Genomic DNA, 20,473 nt, shown 5'->3' on the forward strand with positions numbered 1-20,473 from the left:
TTTAACAATTTGACATTTAAAAATTGCGCAGTGTTACACACTTGGAATTTGACTTTGGCTTCATACAGCTAGGTCCTAATATTCAGCCTAAATTCTTTTTTAAAATCTATCTTTTCCAAATCTATGTTTTACTAGGTTTTAACTGAATACAAACTTGAACTCATTTCCAAGCAAAACGGTATGAAACAGTGCTAAAATTGAGTCCAAATAGGTTGTGATTTCGATCAAATCGGTACAAAATAATAAGTATAATAAAGTTTCAACAGCTTTCACTGTAATTTTATATTGTAGATATAACGGATACATACCACGATTAATTTGGCGTTTTTAACTGCCGATATTTGTGATATTACCGGTGTTTTATGTACCCGTTATCCACAATATAAAATGTCGTTAAACCACTAAATAAGCTTAAAATCATTAATTAGCTTTCATTGAGTTGTTTGGTCTTGCTGTAAAATTTTATTTAGTGTGACTATACCGTTTTGCGCCAGCTTTAAAATTTACAGTCAGAAGGCGGCCTAAGTTGCGTCCGTGGTGACATCGCGCGTTAGTGTGCGTATCGAAGAGTAGACACAGACTACGTGCCGCCATACGGTAAACTGTTACATGCACACCTACTCGCGACATCTGGCTCTGGCTGCTTTGGATTCTGAATAAAACCATTTTAGGGTTCCGTACTCGGTGGGTGCCAACTGGACCTTATTACTGAGCCTCCGTTGTCAGACCTCTGTCGTCTGTCAGCGGGCTGTATCTCATGATTCTTCAACCAGGGACAATCCTCCACCTCTCATGGCCTCACCAACCTTACGGTTAGGTACGAGTATATGGGCTGAATCATTTGAGAGCGCCCGTTCGTTACTCTTGTATGTTATTGACTGTGTGTGTATTTCCCATTATAATATCACAATTTATCAAATAATAAAAATTTCAAAATGGCCGCCATGGAAATTAAAAAACCTGCCAAGTGCGAGTCAGACTCGCGGACCGAGGATTCCGTACTCGGGTAATTTTTCCGAAAGCTCAACAACCGACTACATAAAAATGAGGTAAAAAAATTGAGGTACGGGACCCTAAAAAAGTACATACTTAGTATATGTTGTACAATGCTACGGGACCCTTTGTGTGAGAGTCTGACTCGCACTTAATCGGTTTTTTTAGTCCGCATTTGTACAGCTTTCCATGCGGGAATGAGTTATTTATGCGCGTGATCGGAATACATAAGTAAAAGGTTTCAACTTAGAATAGACATTTTCATTGGGTTTTAGTTGTTTTATATTGATTTACACAGACTAAGTAAAAAGGATTTAGGCAGGTAACGGGGTCATCTACAAATTAAAAACTGACGAAAAATCAGATGAAATAGAATCCATTTTCTATAATTTTGGGTAAGCACCTACTTGACCGATTGCATCAATAGCTATTACAAAATAATAGGTAATTTTATTCGCATAAATCTTATTAATTCACTAATAATATAACAAATGCGAAAGTGTGTGTGTCTGTAGCTATTTCACAGCCCATCCAGCCTCCCGGAGAAGGATACCTAGGCTAATTTTTGTTCCAGAAAATCAAAGACTTCCCATGAAGTTTCTAAAAAACATAAATACACGCAGACTAAAGTCGCGGGTTATTTAAGTTTTCATATAATATTATGAGTTGGATGTATTGGATATATATATGACTTTATTATATAACTCTATTATAATTTAAGTTATGGGTGCAGCTTATTTCAGCTTCTTTTTCTGTCAAGAAAACTTTATTCCAACTAAGTACAAAAAAAAAATTAAGTAGGTATTCAGTATTCAGTTCTACTATGCGTGTGTCCTAAGTTATAATTATTCAGGCCACTGACAGCTGCAACTATGTGCAACTGTGGACAATATTATGTACCTATATTATAATGTTATTTAGGTATGTGTGTGTGTATGTGTGCAACAGATGTGTTTCTGATAGTTTTGCACATGTCCACTATTGGCAACGTCTCAAAGTTAAAGAAAAAGTACCTACTGGATTGTGTTTCTATTGTATGTATTTATGTCTTGCTAGATTATTTCCGCGACTTCGTCTGCGTGGATTTAGGCTGTTCAAAAATCTCGTGGGAACTCTTTAATTTTCCGTGATATAAAAGCCTATGTTACTTCCAGGTCTTTAATTAGCTGTCAATCAATGCAAAAAATTACTTCGACCCATTGCCCGTTTGGTAAATATTATACGAGTGCCATATTCGTATAATATTTACCAAATATTATACGAGTGCCATATTCGTATAATATTTGGTAAATATTATACGAGTGCCAATCAAGCCTTAGTGTAAGTTTTCAAGTCAATTCAACCGTGTTCCGCGAAAAAAAATATGTCATCCACTTTTCTTTGATATTTCAGTACGTATTTAGCCACTGAAAGATTGTCTGCACTACCGTTTAACACAAAAGGAAAGAAAATTCAAAATCTATTCAAAAATATACTTCTCATCAAAAAAAATGAAATACTCCCAAACTACGAGTAAAAGGTGTTTCGTATATTTCGATTGTCGGTCAATTTGACTAAGACTTATTAAGACTCTACCGTCGGTTTGGAGAGCAGATTGGCAAGAAACTCGTCAGTCTGTTCACGAGACCTTGTGTTTAGGCACACCACATCACATCGAAACCATCAAAGCCCTGGCGGATGACGAGGCAGAATTAGACATCGTTATTTTAGCACAGTGTAAAATGGGGTTCGGGTAAAAACATTAGTGACTCACACCATTTAACCTTTACTTAAAAGACCTAACTATAGTGTTTATATTTATACTTTTCATTCGTTTTCTTCGATCGCAGTAGGTAGGCAAACTTTGTAATGACTGGGCATCACAACAAAACGCAACTTAAATTGATTGCACGTAGAGCCTCGATAGCTCAACGGTTGAAGAGCGGACTGAATTCCAAAAGGTCGGCGGTTCAAACCCCACCCGTTGCACTATTGTCGTACCCACTCCTGGCACAAGCTTGACGCTTAATTGGAGGGGAAAGGGGAGTATTAGTCATGATTAGCATGGTTAACATTCTTTAAAAAAAACTTTGCTTTCATTATCATCATCATCATCAGGATAAACCTATCACAGGCCTATTACTGAAGTCTCTTCTCAGAATGAGAAGGGTTTGGGTCGTAGTCCGCAACGCTGGCCTAGTGTGAATTGGCAGACTATTCACAGACCTTTGAAAATATCATGGAAAATTTTCAGGCATGCACTGTTTCATCACGATATTTTCCTTCATCGTTAAAGCAAGTGATATTTTAATTGCTTGAAATCACACATAGCTCCGAAAAATTAGAAGAGGTGCGTGCCCAGGATCGAACCCTGCTCTATCCCCGATTAGTCTGAAGTCTTAACCAGCAGGCTAAGGCATAAAATCAACCATAGGGTCGTCGACACCATAAACTTTAGCCCATTGTTATAACTTATAATATTATTTTGTTCTGTAATTAAAGGCTTATACAATAAACGTTCCGCTTCTATAAATAATCGACTTCCCACGTTCAACATCCAATGTATAAATGGTATTATAAGTGTAGACTGTAATACTACAAGTACAAGTGTAAACTAAAAATTTATAACACTCCCGACAAGTGAAGGTTACAGTAACTAGAAAAGAGCTAATAACTTTCAAACGGCTGAACCGATTTTCTTGGATTATAGCTTATATCTTGAACACTCTCGATCAAGCCACCTTTCAAACAAAAAAAAACTAAATTAAAATCGGTTCATTAGTTTAGGAGCTACGATGCCACAGACACAGCACGTCAAACTTATAACACCCCTCTTTTTGGGTCGGGGGTTAAAAATAGCATATTTTGGAGGCAAAATATGTACATCAATGAAACTTTGTATATAAGTTTATCTTGGCGCTAGAAATGAAAATCTGCCGAGTCCTACCAAGATTTAGGCGTCCTACCCCCTCCCCGAGGGTATACAGACAGGGGTTTTTTTTTTAAATTGCAACGTTTTAGAAACAAGGGGAATGAGTTGTCATTTTTAACCGACTTCCAAAAAGTTCTAGTGCCAAGATAAAGTTATATACAAAGTTTTATTGATGTACATATTTTGCCGCAAAACGTTATATTTATTTACTAACGGTCTTATAATTTTACCTGTACTACTTAGTATGTATAGTGTTGGTGTAAAAATGTATATAGATAGGAAGGTATATGAACGCGGATATTGTGTGAGTTTTAATGCGGCTGGTAAGCTAACTCCAGTCCGTACCAGGAAATTAGTGCAATGTCACCTGAGTGTGCCGGACTGTCACCCGACCTGCTCACTAATTCGTGTGCATTGTTCACTGACCTCTACCACAGTTCACGACAGTTAGGGAACCTCTAACAAAATCAAGGTAGCCCCATTTTTAAGGTTCCGTACTTCATACTTCAAAATGAAAAACGGAACCGTTAAAGAATCTCTTTGTTGACTGTCTTTCTCTCTGTCCGTTTGTCCGTCTGTCCGACCCGTCCGTCCGTCGTGGCTCTCAAGAAAACCTTTAGGGGACTTCCCGTTGACCTAGACACGGTAATAGAATCCCGTCGGAACCTAGTCCTGAAGTCGGACCTAGATGTTAGTGATCTGATGACTGACGAGACATCTGTCGAGTCGACTCGCACTTGACCGGTTTATTTCACAAACAGAACAGCAAAGGATAAAACGCAAAGCTTTACGAATATCGATAACAACTTCAGTATAATGGAAAAGTTATCACTGGATTTCTATTTTATCAAAGAGTTGTCGGTAATGGGCAATACTCGAGACGCGGCGGCGTCTTAGAGCTCGATATATCGGTACCGGTCCGGAACCGGTCCGGCCCGGTCCGGCTGGATTATGAAAATTAAACACCCTGCACTTATTGCGATGGTTGCGTTATATACCGGAGAATCGCAAGTGATTGCCGCCTGTACCTACTTAATGGTAATACACGGCCTATACCTACCTGCTTTTTTTATTCGAAGACCAGTAACCGCCCGCGGTTCTGCTCGTCAAAAATATAAATCCTCTTTATTCCCTATCCCGTGGGATTTGCAAAAGAGTCGTAATTTAAATAAAACCCTGCCATAAAACGCATTAAAAAATTTCCCATTTACAAATGGCGCCATAATTATAGTCGCCATATTGTTTTTCCTTTTTTAATTTATAGTCAGTGTCTCTCGGGGTAATGTAAGGTTTCTAACGATACTCTATGCAACCAAATCTGTTCAGGCATTTAGAAGTTATGACGGAATAAAGAAACTTACATACATACCTAGATACCTACATGAGCCCTGAAACAGTTCTTTTTTTGGGCAGTCGTGTAAAAATCCATGTCTGTCTATCTGTCTGCTAGCTTTTCGGCCCATTCGTTAAACTAGTTTTGATAAAATTGATACACATTAGCTTGCATCCCTGGGACGGGTAGGTATAGGCTACTTTTAGTCCAGGAAAATCGAAGATTTCCTAATGGATTTCGGTTTATCTAATTTGTAATAAAAGAAAACAAATCTATCTCCATTTTCTCACTACGACACCCTACGTAATACATAAAAAAATCACGATTAGGCAAGAGATCAAGGAACGCTGTCACATAATTAAAGCAGCAGTGTAAAGTGGTGTGCAGGCCACGCCAACGAGTCTGCGGTGAAAACTTGGCAACCTACAGCAGTTTAATAATAAAATACATTATTTCCGTTTTATAATTCAGAGTGCGTCTTTGAATTTTCTTATAGATGCCTAATCGTCATTGTTGAATGAGTAAGCTTTCAGAAACCAACTCTTAACAGGGAAATGCGTGGAGCTTAGTTCACTCTGCTAGAGTAAGGAATATGGATATTGTTACCATACAGAGGTTCTACGAAGTCATCTACTCGAAGGGTCGTCTAAGTCAGGATTATTCTTTTGATATTTTTTGGGAAATTCTTTTGACGATTCAAAAGCACTATGTAAAAGTTTATTTGAATAAAATCTATTCTATTCTAGATTTTTTATTTTACTTACATGACAGGGAAAATGCTAGTTAGTGGCTAGAGCTCGTGTTTTAGATATGACATCAATAAGCGATGCGGAGTGTAGCGCCTAGTGCCTACTGCTTGGTGCACGATATCTTGCGTAGTGAAAGGTGGTATCTTAATTAAATCTATATCGAACGCAGTTTCCTCGGTTAGATTAACTTTGTTACACCTCCAGCCTCTTGCGGAATTTCTATTGCACACCAAATTGTCTAATCCATATCCATATTAATATTGTAAATGCGAAAGTTTGTCTGTTTGCTAGATACTTTTTCACGGTCCATCCGCATTTAAACGATTTGACGAAACTTGGCAAGAGATAGCTGGCTAGCTTCCCAGAGACGGACATAGGCTACTTTTTATCCCAAAAAATGAAAGAGTTCCCACGGGATTAAAAAAATATTAATACGGACGACGTCACGGCAATATCTAGTTTTTTATACTTATATATAATATAGTCTAGTCATGGATAAAAAAAGGTACAGGCTACAGATACATATATGTACATACAGAATCAAGGAAGCCACGCTTCGCCCTTGAGGTCAATTCCGCCCTTCCGACATCATGATAAATAATGCACTTAGGAAGTTGCATTATACTTATTTATATTTTATACCTATTGTGTCATAGCTAAGTAAATATAAAAGACCTCATAAGAAAGCTCAGAGTCACTCAGCAGGCTATGTGTGCCTAGTGGGAGATTTTTAACCTATTCGATCGCGTAAAAGTTAACTGCGTTTTGTATGGAATTGAAACAGCGCCATCTAGTGACAAGAAGATGGCGCTGTTTCAATTCCATACAAAACGCAGTTAACTTTTACGCGATCGAATAGGTTAAAAATCTCCCACTAGGCACACAGAGAAGTATGCTCGGAGATTTTCAAAATGAGAAGATTCATATAGAGTATATTATTGTAAATTGAACAATTGAAAAGAGCAACCGCCGAGTTTCTTGCTGGTTCTTCTCGGCAGGAACGGCATTCCGAACCAGTGGTAAATTATTTGACGATTCAAAAGCACTTGTAAAAGTTTATTTGAATAAAAATCTATTCTATTCTATTCAAATTACAATAAATCTTAATACCATTGAAGTAGGGACATAACTAATCTCTTTTACCTGCAGGTATACCTATATCGAAATACACCCGACAAACCATATTTTTCTGTGGTTCACCGTTCGGCGGTCAAAAAAGACGTGTGATCAAAGGAATATTACTTGGAAGCTCGGAATCATTGACAAGATGCCAAACAAAATACAAAACATACAAGCTATCAACCTGAACGGACAAGCAATAAAAATTATAATACATAATTTATGGAGGCCCGACGTCGGTGTCGAGTTACCTTCTCACAGGTGGCTGCAACAGGTGGCATCTACACTCATTTTACCTAAAAACTATAATTTTATACAAAATCCACGGCTAACATATTAAATGGTAAAATATGTCTGTCTGACCTTTTTGGAGCAGGAAAGTACAATATGATATCAGTGATTTCGTTGAGGACTCGACTATGAGTAGTATGCTTTATTTATATTTTTATTAACCCCCGACCCAAAAAGAGGGGTGTTATAAGTTTGACGTGTGTATCTGTGTATCTGTCTGTGGCATCGTAGCTCCTAAAGTAATGAACCGATTTTAATTTAGTTTTTTTTGTTTGAAAGGCGGCTTGATCGAGAGTGTTCTTAGCTATAATCCAAGAAAATCGGTTCAGCCGTTCGAAAGTTATCAGCTCTTTTCTAGTTGTTTATCATTTTAACTTTAACATTTTATCGTTGTTTATAAAATTTGATAGTAATAATACAGATTTTCACAAATATTATAAATACTTAAATATAAATTACGAACTATAAAATAATTCTAAGACTCTAAGAGGAGTATTTCGCTATACTTTGTTTGTTCATAATAAAAATTGGTTTAACAGACTGTTAATAGAAATTAGTGTATCGAAATTTATTAATTTATAAATGGAATCGAAATTTACTACAATACAAGTTAGAAGGTGCATGGAAAACCTCGTCCTTATAACATCACTCAAATTGGTTCGCTCAGTAAAAAGCTATTTAAATAAACATCGATAAAGTATGAATTGAAGCTAGAACGAGAGATTAAAAAATAGTTTCTTAATCCGACGAAAAAAGATAAAGACTTGATTTTTTTTAAATTTCTCATGGCAAAGCCGCGAGTTACAGATAGTTTTATTTAACGGGCGATAATTTTATACATACATCCATTTGAGATTGAGAGAGACATTTGATACTGTTTAATGTGGTTTTAATAATTGGCGTCTGCTTTTGATCGTTACATATATTAGTGATGATTTAAGTTGTTGGATATTCATTTTAATGAATGTTTTGTAGACGTATCGTGATATACGTAAATAAAGATCGAATTATATTTTATAAGTCATATTCGTTCGAAATAAAAACATATTATTATATTGAATTAATTATTGCCTCGTATAGTCAAATTTGAAAAAAGCTTTAGAGATTTTTCCGATTTTTGAGTAAAATATAACTTTACTAAAGCGCCGTCCGTAGTTATGTTCTAGGTGATAATATAAATTTCCTACCCATGGGAATTTCAAAAAATTTGACTCTATTTCTTGTCTATATTAAAAGGAACCTCTGCGCAAAATTTCATCTTGCTAGGTCCAAAGGTTTGGGCTGGTTCTTGGTGAGTCAGTCAGTGAGTCAGGGCTTTTCTTTTTAGTATATTTATATAATTTATCTTTACTTTGTTAATATAAAGTATTAAAAAATTACTAAATATCAAAGAAAATATGGAATATTTACAATTTCAAAAAATGCTGCATTGTCCAATATTTTTGGAGACTCGCGTTGATGTCTTTTACTTGGCGCTATTATTTTGTTTTGTTATGTGAAGGACCCCCAACTTCGAGTGGTACACTTTTAGGGTAAAAACTTGCCAGTGTAGTTAGGGGGAAGTAAAATAAAAACATTTTTAAATAGCTTATGCCCGCGACTTCGTCTGCGTGGACTACACTTATTTCAAACCCCTAGTTTACTTCCTTAGGGGGTTGAATTATCAAAAAATCGTTCCTTGGCGGATGTCTACGTCATAATAGATATATGCATGCCAAATTTCAACCCGATAGTCCAGTAGTTTAGGCTGTGCGTTGATACATGAGCCAGTCAGACAAATTTTGCTTTTATATATTTAGGTATTATACACAGATAAGTACAGTTGAGGTGAAATCTCCACAACCCTGTTCCTTATACAACTGATCGAGTAGTATTTTAAATTGGAAACAATAAATTACTTATTACTAGAGTTTGCAGAGTGGCTACAGTTAATCTGTAATGTGATAGCTACTTAAATCTTCGACGGTCTCTTTTCCTTAATAAAGCATACAAAGTTTTGCTTGTAATTCAATATTCTTTGGCCGTGTCGTGCAGTTCGTACCGGTTCGCGGGCTAGCTAACTGTTCCACATTATTGCAACAATAAATATTTGCGTACACCTTGTAGGCAGTAGTAATGTATTTGTGTACTGAAAACGTTTCAACGTTCTGTGTGCTTCGCAAATACATAGTTCATAGGCGGCATACCGGCATGGTGGTAGGCGAATGGTCTTTGTTTAATAGTGAATTAGCTTTAAAACCTTTGACGGCTGAAATGAATAAACAAATAATAATCAATCAATGTCGACAAGATAACCACCATCGTTGTTACATGTATTTTGTCACAAGTGTAAATTAAAAATTTATAACACCCCGGACAAGTGAAGGTTAGAGTAACTGGAAAAGAGCTGATAACTTTCAAACGGCTGAACTGATTTTCTTGGATTATAGCTAAGAACACTCTCGATTGAGCCACCTTTCAAACAAAGAACTAAATTAAAATCGGTTCATTAGTTTAGGAGCTACGATCCCACAGACAGATACACACGTCAAACTTATAACACCCCTCTTTTTGGGTCGGGGGTTAAAAAATTGTCTTTCTTGACAAATAACAACGTTGAACGTTGCTAGTTGTTATAATGAAGAGATCCTTTATTATTGTGCTGAGGTAAAAACCTTAGTAAGTATGTAGGTACAATAATAGTACAGTAAATATAAATAAGATCAATTTGTTTTATGTTTATATTAATTTTCTCATACTATAAAATGGGATTTTTGTACTTATCATGTGTAAACTAAACTAGACACCATAGAAATGCATTTTTACAAATAGTCCCGTAAGATACATTATAATATGAAGTTTCTTTTTTATCTTACCATACTTATATGTACGACTTTAAGATAAGATAAGATAAGTATAGATAAGAGAGTGAACTATAGATATAAGGATTTTCCTTATGTCAAAATTGAATTTTCATATCTAGCGCGTGCGGTGATTCAGATATGAAGTACCTACTAGGATTTGAGCAAGTGATTTTTTGAAACTTTATTACCAGCTTAAGGCCCAAATTAATAACCAATATTATCTGTATCTTTTGGGATTTATGCACGTTTTCAGCGATTAAATATCACTTGCTGTAACGTTGAAGAAAGACATCGTCAGAAAACCAGCATGCCTACTCCATAATGTTCTCATCAGCCTGGTTGTCCAGTGCGGAAATGAAGCCAGTATTTTTGGCACCATTCCACGCGGAATGTTTTGTACACTTAGATAAGGCTTTAAGTTTTATTGTTGCGAGCTGAGGGTCTGGATTGGAAGTAGAGATCCTGGTGTCGAGTAGCTGAAACCTGTTATCACTAAATTGTCAAATTTCAACATTAAGCTAGGTAACACGAGTAATTCCAGATCTTTCTCTAGAAGTTCAAGTTCTACACATCCCGACCCATACTAGAAATGCGAAGATGTGTTTATTTGTTGGTTTGTCCTTCAATCACGTCGCAACGGAGCAGCGGATCGACGTGATTTTTTGCATGGATACCTATACTTAGTCAAAAATCTGGTCAAAGATAGAACTACTAAACGAACGAACTACGAACTATAAAAGAGGAATACTACTTTTTATCTCGGAAAATTAAAGAGTTCCAATAGGATTTTATCCCGTAAATCCACGCTGACGAATTCGAGGGCATCAATCTGCCAATTTAATTAAAAACCCCTCACCAGATGTTTTACAAATAACCCTGCAGCCTGTGAGTACAACTATAGAAATAGGTTTAAAGTACATTGCTCAAGGCTGTAGAAGTAGGTATTGTATTACCCGCGACTCGCGACAGGCGATTTGTGCGAGTGATTGACAAGATAATGCTATGATTACATTCTCGCATACACTTGTGATTGTATAAACACAGTTAATATCATAAACAGCTGCACTCTGCAGAATTTGCCAATCAAGTCAATGGACACACCCAAATTGGCCTTGGTCTTGCCTTTTTCCTCTACTCAATTTTATTCCGTACCCGAAGCCAATGGGGCCCTATTACTAAGCCTCCGCTCTGTCCGTCCGTTCGTCCGTCTGTCTGTCTGTCAGCGGGATGTATGATGTATCTAGTGAACCGTAACAGTTAGAGAATTCAAATTTTCACACAATATGTATTTCTATTGCCACTATATCAAATGATAAAAATTTCAAAATGGCCGCAATGAAAAATAAGAAAAAAATTAAGTGTCATTTCTGGTACGGAACCCATCGTGTGCGAGCCCTACTCGCACTTGGCTGATTTTATTTTCCTCCATATGTTTTCAAAAAATTAGGCAAATCGCTCGACGATCGGATACCATCCTATCCGACATAATATACCGGATCATATAGTATCGTATCACTTAAGAAATAACCAGTTTTTTGTTCCTCCTGAAAACTTGTGATATTTACTAAGTTATTAGCTTAGGTTATTAGGTACAATTATACGATACCGAAGTCACTACTGCTTAGGTAGCCTGTAATACCTAGTTACTTATTGTTTCTGCTAAAGGCGTTATAAGTTTAACCATAATGGGTTGTAGAGGTCAGATAATAATAGGCTCTATAAAAAACAGGTCTCCTGTCACTTCACTGCACTGTTAAGTAATTCTAAGTATTTGTTACGTTATATACGTACTTATAGCGGATAATGGATACATTTAATTTATTTCTGTGAAAGAAAAATTTTTAAAAAGTTAATAATAATTTAACCGATGGCCGACGCGACGGCTTCATGCAGTTGGGACCTTTGCCTGTCCTAAGTGGTTCTTTCTAATTTAGAGAAGAATAAGAAGCCAAGGCTGTAACTATTAGGGTTCCGTAGCTCAAAAAGAAAAACGGAACCCTTAAAAGGATCACTTTGTTGTCTGCCTATCTGTATGTCTGTCTGTCCGTCCGTCCGTCCGTCGTTTTTTGACAAACAACAACTTTGCTGAGTAACTTATTGTCAGATTATTATAGACAGATGTTACGATATAATTATGTTAATTATATTAATTTAACGATTAATTTCAGCCGTCAGTGAACATTTTAAGTTGATCTCAGAGTCTACAGCATGCACCCGAATCAATACATTTTTCAGTACTACACTGCAAACAAGAATCATGAAACTCTGGCAGAGAGGTTGAAGCCTAAGATAAATCGAATAGAAACTATTTATTCGAATAAACTCTTCCAAGAGCTTTTGAATAGGCAAATATTCGTAAAACCCTTCTACCGAGAAAAACCAACAGGAACAAAATTAAATAAGTTGGTAACTGTAATAGAAAATAATATATGTAACGGGTTTAAGGATTAAACCTTTATCACATGCACTTAATGAAGTCTTCATCGTTTTATGTCCGTCAGTTTTATTGATCGTTTCGGATTTCTCTTCAATTAAAGACGTCTTGTAAAATTCGAACGATCTCCGAAGATATCGATCATATTACAAGAGGGATTTCACCGAAATTTGATGCGATAAGTTGATAAATTTCACAGATATTGCATGTTGAGATGATAAATTTCGATCTTTATACAATCCCGCCATAGATATAAAACCAGAGATATAGAGTCGTGATCTCTTTTCATTAATCACTTACGGCCGAAAATCTGTAATCTGTCGATAGCGGTATTTTGTAGAATTACCATCTTGAAATCTATATCCTATCTAGGTACATTTACTCAGGAGTTAACTTGAAAAGTTATTTAAGTACTTTTAAGTTAAATAACGTGACATTGGGATGAATATCTTAATCTGTCAAATAAAAAGTATGAATAAGCAAAAGTCGTGATTTGACACGTCTATAATCGAGTGTTCATAATTCACGTTTTCTAAAGTCGGGTTTCAATATTCAATCAATCTCTAATCTATGGATAAGTTACTTAGCAACGTTACATGATGGCGACGTCGCCAGGTAGTTATTTGCCAAATATTATTATGATCTTTTTGGATAAATAAGAACGTTGCTTAACTTATCGACATCTTCGGTTTTTTGAATCAACGTTTGGCACCGATTCTTTATGCAACAGATAAGCAAAGATGAAACGATACAGATCAGATAATGCTAAAAATTTACCGTAACAGTGACAACCGGTTGCTTATGCAATATCTATCCGAGTTAATCTTGCAAGTGTGGCACATACCTAGTTAGGTACGTGCATATTTATTGCTAACAAAGCACTTTTGAATGTATAAAATGTACCTGTTCATATAAAGTGATATCGATTGCTATAAAGAGTTAAAGATTTTCATTTTACAAAATTAATTCTGCTCCAAGGGGGAGCTTAGAAGAGAATGCAAAATTTTAAAACAAATCATAAAAGTGTAAGCTGTTTTTCAAAACAAACAATAGCAACTTACATTATTGCTTATTTGATTTTAAGTTAACGACTTTCCTGAAAATCTCGTGAGTAGAGTTACTTAGCGAGCTAAGTAGAGACTAAGTAGAGAGTGCGCGAGATGAACCTAACCTTAAAATTTAAACTTTAAAAGTCCACGTAACTTAATCCAGTTACAAACTTTTGAAGTAAGCCGATATACGCTTATCAGATAATCGATAAAGGTAAATAAACCTTAATAAACACTGAACCCCAATTACTATGTATCGCACGCAAATCTACCTGTCACCCGTGACAGGGAAAAATTACCTCTCAGCTCTAGAAGTTAGCGCCTATAATTGTTTAAACGTACAACGGGTAAGTAAAGCTTGAAACGTTTAAACTTTAAAGGCAAAAATGTGAGGCAGGAAAAAATTGTACTCACGGTTGTCCAATTGAGTTGGTTCACACAAAACACTTTCCCGCAAGCAAACGAGTAAACGAAATAGTTGAACGAGTCGTTCGTAAGGTCACCCGCGAGTTTGTCGTGCGTGCGATCCTAACCGCGTACGTCAAAACTTTGAGCGCGACCGGTCCCAAGTCAAGTATATATTGCTGGCATAAACGCAGCGATTGGTCGAAACCGGCGCGCCCGCGACTTCGTTCTACGTCACACAGTGAAAAGCCTGCAGGTATTTTTTCCTCTCCGTTAAAAGTTGCGACTTGCGACCGCGCCGACACCTAAATCCACAAACCTGCGCGTTTTTAGGGTTCCGTACCTCGAAAGGAAAAACAGAACCCTTATAGGATCACTTTGTTGTCTGTCTGTCCGTCCGTCGTGTCTGTCAAGAAAACCTATAGAGCACTTCCCGGTGACCTAGAATCACGAAAGGCAGGTAGATAGGTCTTATAGCACAAGTGAAGGAATAAATCCGAAAACCGTGAATTTGTGGTTACTTCATTAAAAAAAATGTGTTTCAATTTTCAAAGCAAGATAACTTTACCAAGTGGGGTATCATATGAAAAGGTTTTACCTGTATATTCTAAAACAGATTATTATTTATTTTTAAGCACAATAGTTTTTAATTTATCTTGCAAAAGAGTACCCGAGTACGGAACTCTCGGTGCGCGGGTCCGACTCGCACTTGGCCGGGGTTTTTTTGCGAGATAGACAAGCGCGCGTAACCGTTGGTTAGTCTAATTCGTAGTTTTTGGAATCCGTTAGATACCTACTTAATGACGAGGATTACTAATTATGAAATATCTTCTCTAAGTTGACTTTTAAGTATATTTTGATCATTTAAGTAGGTATTATACCTATTTTTAATTTTTAGGGATCCGTAATTCCGTACCTCAATGTATGGTAAAGGCATGCCTATAATATTTGCCGACGAGATGTGAGTTATGACTTGGTTTCGATTTGTAATGGGTACGCCGCATTGTTTCATCTTGTTGCTTCGGCGTAAAACAGCCTTAAGTAGGTAAATTAAATAGTTAACGGACATTTCAGTCAAAACCGTCTATTTTAGTTTCTCAGATCGTAAATTGTTCGTTGAAATCGAAAAACAATAACACGATCAAAAAAAAAGGAAAGTAAAATATTTACTTACTTAATTATCTCAGTAAATATAAATAAAAGATAACAGACTGCTGATAATATCTATCTTTTATCTGGTTACGTGTACTTGTGTACGAGATTGTGTGATTGACATCAGTCACCGTGGCACAATCCGATCCCACCAAAAACATTTCATGTAAAAATGTAGCCAAGACTCACAAGTTCATAATGTTTTCACTGTTAAAAAGTTATGAGATCTCTAGTAGAGCCAAGCCCCTAGCTGAGCTTAGATTTGTGCTGGCCATGGGACCTATCCCAAGTCCAAAGTAATATAGCTCTTAAATGTTCTTGACTGTATCAAATTTATAACAATAAATAACAAATCACTCTACTTACAAGCTCTGATTCTACAAACCCTACATCTTGGTAAAAAAAGGACGGCTTGGCCGTTTAATGTTCGTAAAACTATTACATGACATAACATATTTTAAGGCCTTAAGGAATAGTTTGTTCGACAATTACTAATTTGTATTGTACTTCGTGATGGTCGCAGAAGCAATTCCGGGCTTAGATGTCATTTCAGATAAAAATCCACGAACTGTAAACGGCCAAGCCGTACTTTTTTTACCAAGATATAGGGTTTGTAGAATCAGAGCTTGTAAGTAGAGTGATTTGTTATCTATTGTTATAAATTTGATACAGTCAAGAACATTTAAGAGCTATATTACTTTGGACTTGGGATAGGTCCCATGGCCAGCACAAATCTAAGCTCAGCTAGGGGCTTGGCTCTACTAGAGATCTCATAACTTTTTAACAGTGAAAACATTATGAACTTGTGAGTCTTGGCTACATTTTTACATGAAATGTTTTTGGTGGGATTTCATTTCTTTTTGGCAGGTGCCCTAGATTTTTTTGGATCTATTTTTTGTAGGTACATCATTTTCATGGCCCACTCCCTAATAAATCTGCCAAGGACATCTTATCCTGAAAATATCAGCATTCTAGCGACAGAATTTACAGATTTGCTTTTCTCATAAGAGGCGTAGAGGGGGGAAATTTCCAAAGTCTTAATTTTCCTGTTGTTTGTATGCAATTTATAGTCTACATACCAAATTTCAGTCTTCTAGGACTTCGGGAAGTGCCCTAGAATTACAGACTAGAAGTTTGACTGTCAATAAATCTGAAACTATAAAAGCTAGGCAATTGATACTCAGTGCGTTTAATAAATCTGCCAAGGACATCTTATCCTGAAAATATCAGCATTCTAGCGACAGAATTTACAGATTTGCTTTTCTCATAAGAGGCGTAGAGGGGGTAAATTTCCAAAGTCTTAATTTTTCTGTAGTTTGTATGCAATTTATAGTCTACGTACCAAATTTCAGTCTTCTAGGACTTCGGGAAGTGCCCTAGAATTACAGACTAGAAATTTGACTGTCAATAAATCTGAAACTATAAAAGCTAGGCAATTGATACTCAGTGCGTTTAATGAATCTGCCAAGGACATCTTATCCTGAGAATATCAGCATTCTAGCGACAGAATTTACAGACTTGCTTTTCTCATAAGAGGCGTAGAGGGGGGGCATTTCCAAAGTCTTAATTTTTCTGTAGTTTGTATACAATTTCTAGTCTACATATCAAATTTCAGTCTTCTAGGACTTCGGGAAGTGCCCTAGAATTACAGACTAGAAGTTTGACTGTCAATAAATCTGAAACTATAAAAGCTAGACAATTGATACTCAGTGCGTTTAATAAGTCTGCCAAGGACATCTTATCCTGAAAATATCAGCATTCTAGCGACAGAATTTACAGATTTGGTTTTCTCATAAGAGGCGTAGAGGGGGGGCATTTCCAAAGTCTTAATTTTCCTGTAGTTTGTATGCAATTTCTAGTCTACATACCAAATTTCAGTCTTCTAGGACTTCGGGAAGTACCTTAGAGGTTTTGAGTAGAGGTTTTGATGATCATCAGTGAGGGACGAAATCGGCGTATTTTAGGTATCAATAAATCTGTAACCATAAAAGCTAGATATTTGATATTTGGTATATTTGGTAAATTTGCTGAGGACACCTCATACTGAAAATTTCAGCTTTCTAGCGTCATCCAGACCGAAGTTATGACGGGTCGAAAATACGGCGAAACACTTCGAGAAAAAGGTACGTAGCGCCCCGGCCGCCGCGTTTGGCTCGTCTTGGCGGGGGCACTGCCGTGCCCCCTGATTTGTATTCAAGGCAAAAGTCGATCTGTGAAGAAAAGGCGACAGTTTCTGTGTCTAGTTATAAAGAAAGCTTTCTTAATTTGAAGTGGGTAGATTTTTAAATGAACTATCTTTTTATTTACACTAGTGACCTGCCCCGGCTTTGCACGGGTAGCTTGGGAGATATTATTCCACTATACATTGTTTTTGTGTAACTTTAGCTACCTATTTACGCAGCGCACGCTACAAAAGCTCTCAGATGGGACTACTTTTTCCGATTTTTAGGGTCACTTATAGGAGCACTTTGTTGTCTGTCTGTCTGTCTGTCCGTCCGTCCGTCCGTCCGTCGTGTCTGTCAAAAAACGTATAGGGTACGTCCCGTTAAAAATCACAAGTATTGCGTCTTTACTCTTTACCTCGAAAGGGCTTATCAAGGTAAAACACTTTGGTAGGAACTAGGAAATATATCCCAGGAAGACGAACTAGAAACTACTTATACCTAATCTATGCTTAAACAACATTCGTAGTTCGTAGTAGTATCGTAATATTACCTAGTGGAAAATTTGAAAATCGTAGTCAAAACAATTTGATGTAACTGCGTAGCATACTGGTAGCCTATGTTTTAGATTTTACGTTATTTTTATTATTCTTTTGGTACACAATTCATATAAGCGTTTTATTATAATTTAATTAAGTCGAATTAAATACATTAATAAATTATATAAGTTAATGTTCAGTTTTCCCAGCCATGTTTGTTAGTTTTTACGTAATAAAGAACAGTAGGTATATTTTTCCTTGTGTTTTAAACTTATACTAAGTTTAATATACATATAATAGGCTTAGTTATATAAAGCTAACGTAATTTTTTTGTTTTCCTCATTTTCAGAGACAATGAAAGATGTATGATTTTCTGTGTAGTAAAATTTTGACCAAAATAATATCTCGTAAGATCTAGGAAAGGTATGAATGGGTTTAACAAGTCGTATAAATATAATCTGAAATAATTAAAAAAACGGCTGTCTTGCCAAAAAACAAATGGTTCCGTCGAGCCGCTGGAATTTCATTTTTCAAATAAAGGATCCCTAAAAACTACGATCGTCTTCTACCACCTCAAAGCCTCATAACGCATAACCTTCATAATATTATTACTATGCCGGTGCATTCGTTACTGCAAGTGCATAGACGATAGAATAGAAGGTGATAAAAGGTGTAAGACGGCGCAGCTGACGCAACCAACGTCGACTCTTGGTATATGAATCTGAATCTTTGAGCTATTGTGTTTAAATAGAACTGACCGCGTTTCGAAGAAAGTGAAACGTTCAAGGGCGGGCAACGGGCATGTGGCGCGTCCTAAAATGATCTGATAATCTCTCTTTGCATCAAATTCCTCATTCCGAGGGTCTTCATTCCTTCCATTAATCATATAACGGTAGAGATTATTTTTAACCCCCGACCCAAAAAGAGGGGTGTTATAAGTTTGGCGTGCGTATCTGTGTATCTGTGTACCTGTTTGTGGCATCGTAGCTCCTTAACTAATGAACCGATTTTAATTTAGTTTTTGGCTTGATCGAGAGTGTTCTTAGCTATAATCCAAGAAAATCGGTTCAGCCGTTTGAAAGTTATCAGCTCTTTGTTAGTTACTGTAACCTTCATTTGTCGCGGGTGTTATAAATTTTTAATTTCACTTGTGAGATAAATACAGTGGGATCTCAGATCCTTATTCTCATATTTTGTTATTTAAACATCTTTTTTGCTTAATACTTATGACAAAGAATAAAAATACAGGATAGACTTAAAAACAAAGGGATACCTTATCACAACATTGATCTCTTCCAGGCAACCCATACTTAAGAAGTTATAGAACTTAAATATTCATGTGTTTGTTTATTGATTTGTCCTTCAATCACGCCGCAACGGAGCAACGGATTGATAATAAGATATATTGCTAATATAGCTAGAAAGACCTAGAGAGTAGGTAACACAAGCTAGTTTTTATCCCGGAAAATCAAAGAGTTCCCACGGGCTATTTCCAAAACCGGGGACGAAGTCGCGGGCATCAGCTAGTTTATATTATTAATAATGTTCATACTCTGCGGAATAGATAAAGCCCACCCGTGCGAAGCCGAGACGGGTCATCTAGTTAAATAGATACATGCTAAATTTTATATTAGGCAAACTATATAGTCTTTATTAATTAGCATAATTTGGATCGTCTAGGGAAGTAAAGCAAGTTCAACGAACCATTCGGTCAATCGTTATCCTGTCTGTCTTTTGAGGTCAGGTTGAGAAGAAATCTGCTGAGGCAGTTTTTTTTCCACGTGGATTCTTAATTTATTTGATACTAGCTGTGCCCGCGACTTCGTTCGCGTGGAATAGTGACTTTTCGCGCTTTATACAGCCATGGACGCTCAGGCGCGAGGCGCCGTGATTCTTTAAATTGACATAACTTTTTTATTTATGAACCGATTGACATGAAATAAACACTGAATGCTAAGTGAAGCTAACTACAATATATTAGTGAAAACCGTATCTAAATCGAATAAGCCGTTTCTGATATTAGCGTGCACAAACACACAGACAAACAGACAAACAGACAAAAAAAAAATTAATTACAATTTCGGGTTCGGCATCGATATAATAACAACCCCTGCTACTTTTTTTTTATATATTTCCATTGTACAGACACCACTTTTCTACAATTTTATTATATGTATAGATTCTTTAATTGTTTAAGTCGGTTCTTAAGTCGACATTATAATTTTTTTTAGCTTTCTTTTATTACCACATATGTACTTACCAGTTACATATTTCTAACATAGGTACTTTTAGGTTCCCTTTTTCTTGGTGGAAGATAATATTATACTATCTATACTTACCTGTATAGGTTGTGAAACTGTAATGGTCGATTTCTGTACATTAAACATAATTGTAAATATTAATCGGAGGGTGTAATATTACTATCGATACTATACAGCCAAAAGCATCTTATTTATCTTCTTCATTATAGTTATCAGCTACACGCAGAAACTA

The 20,473-nt window shown here is 36.4% G+C and overlaps 1 protein-coding gene across 4 annotated transcripts in view; it reads right to left on the reverse strand.

Moving 5' to 3' along the window:
* LOC123875575 (CHH-like protein) overlaps positions 1-20,473 on the reverse strand; it is a 110,321-nt gene that overhangs the window by 55,572 nt on the left and 34,276 nt on the right. The window contains exon 1 of one of the 4 annotated variants that reach the window (XM_045921483.1): positions 14,137-14,262. The exons of the other annotated variants lie outside the window; for them this stretch is intronic. The gene's annotated coding sequence lies outside the window, so the exon portion shown is untranslated. Of the gene's footprint in view, positions 1-14,136; positions 14,263-20,473 lie in introns of those variants that run through there. 4 annotated transcript variants of the gene reach the window in all.

This window comes from Maniola jurtina, chromosome 20 (genome assembly GCF_905333055.1).
Source record: "Maniola jurtina chromosome 20, ilManJurt1.1, whole genome shotgun sequence".
Taxonomy (NCBI): domain Eukaryota; kingdom Metazoa; phylum Arthropoda; class Insecta; order Lepidoptera; family Nymphalidae; genus Maniola; species Maniola jurtina.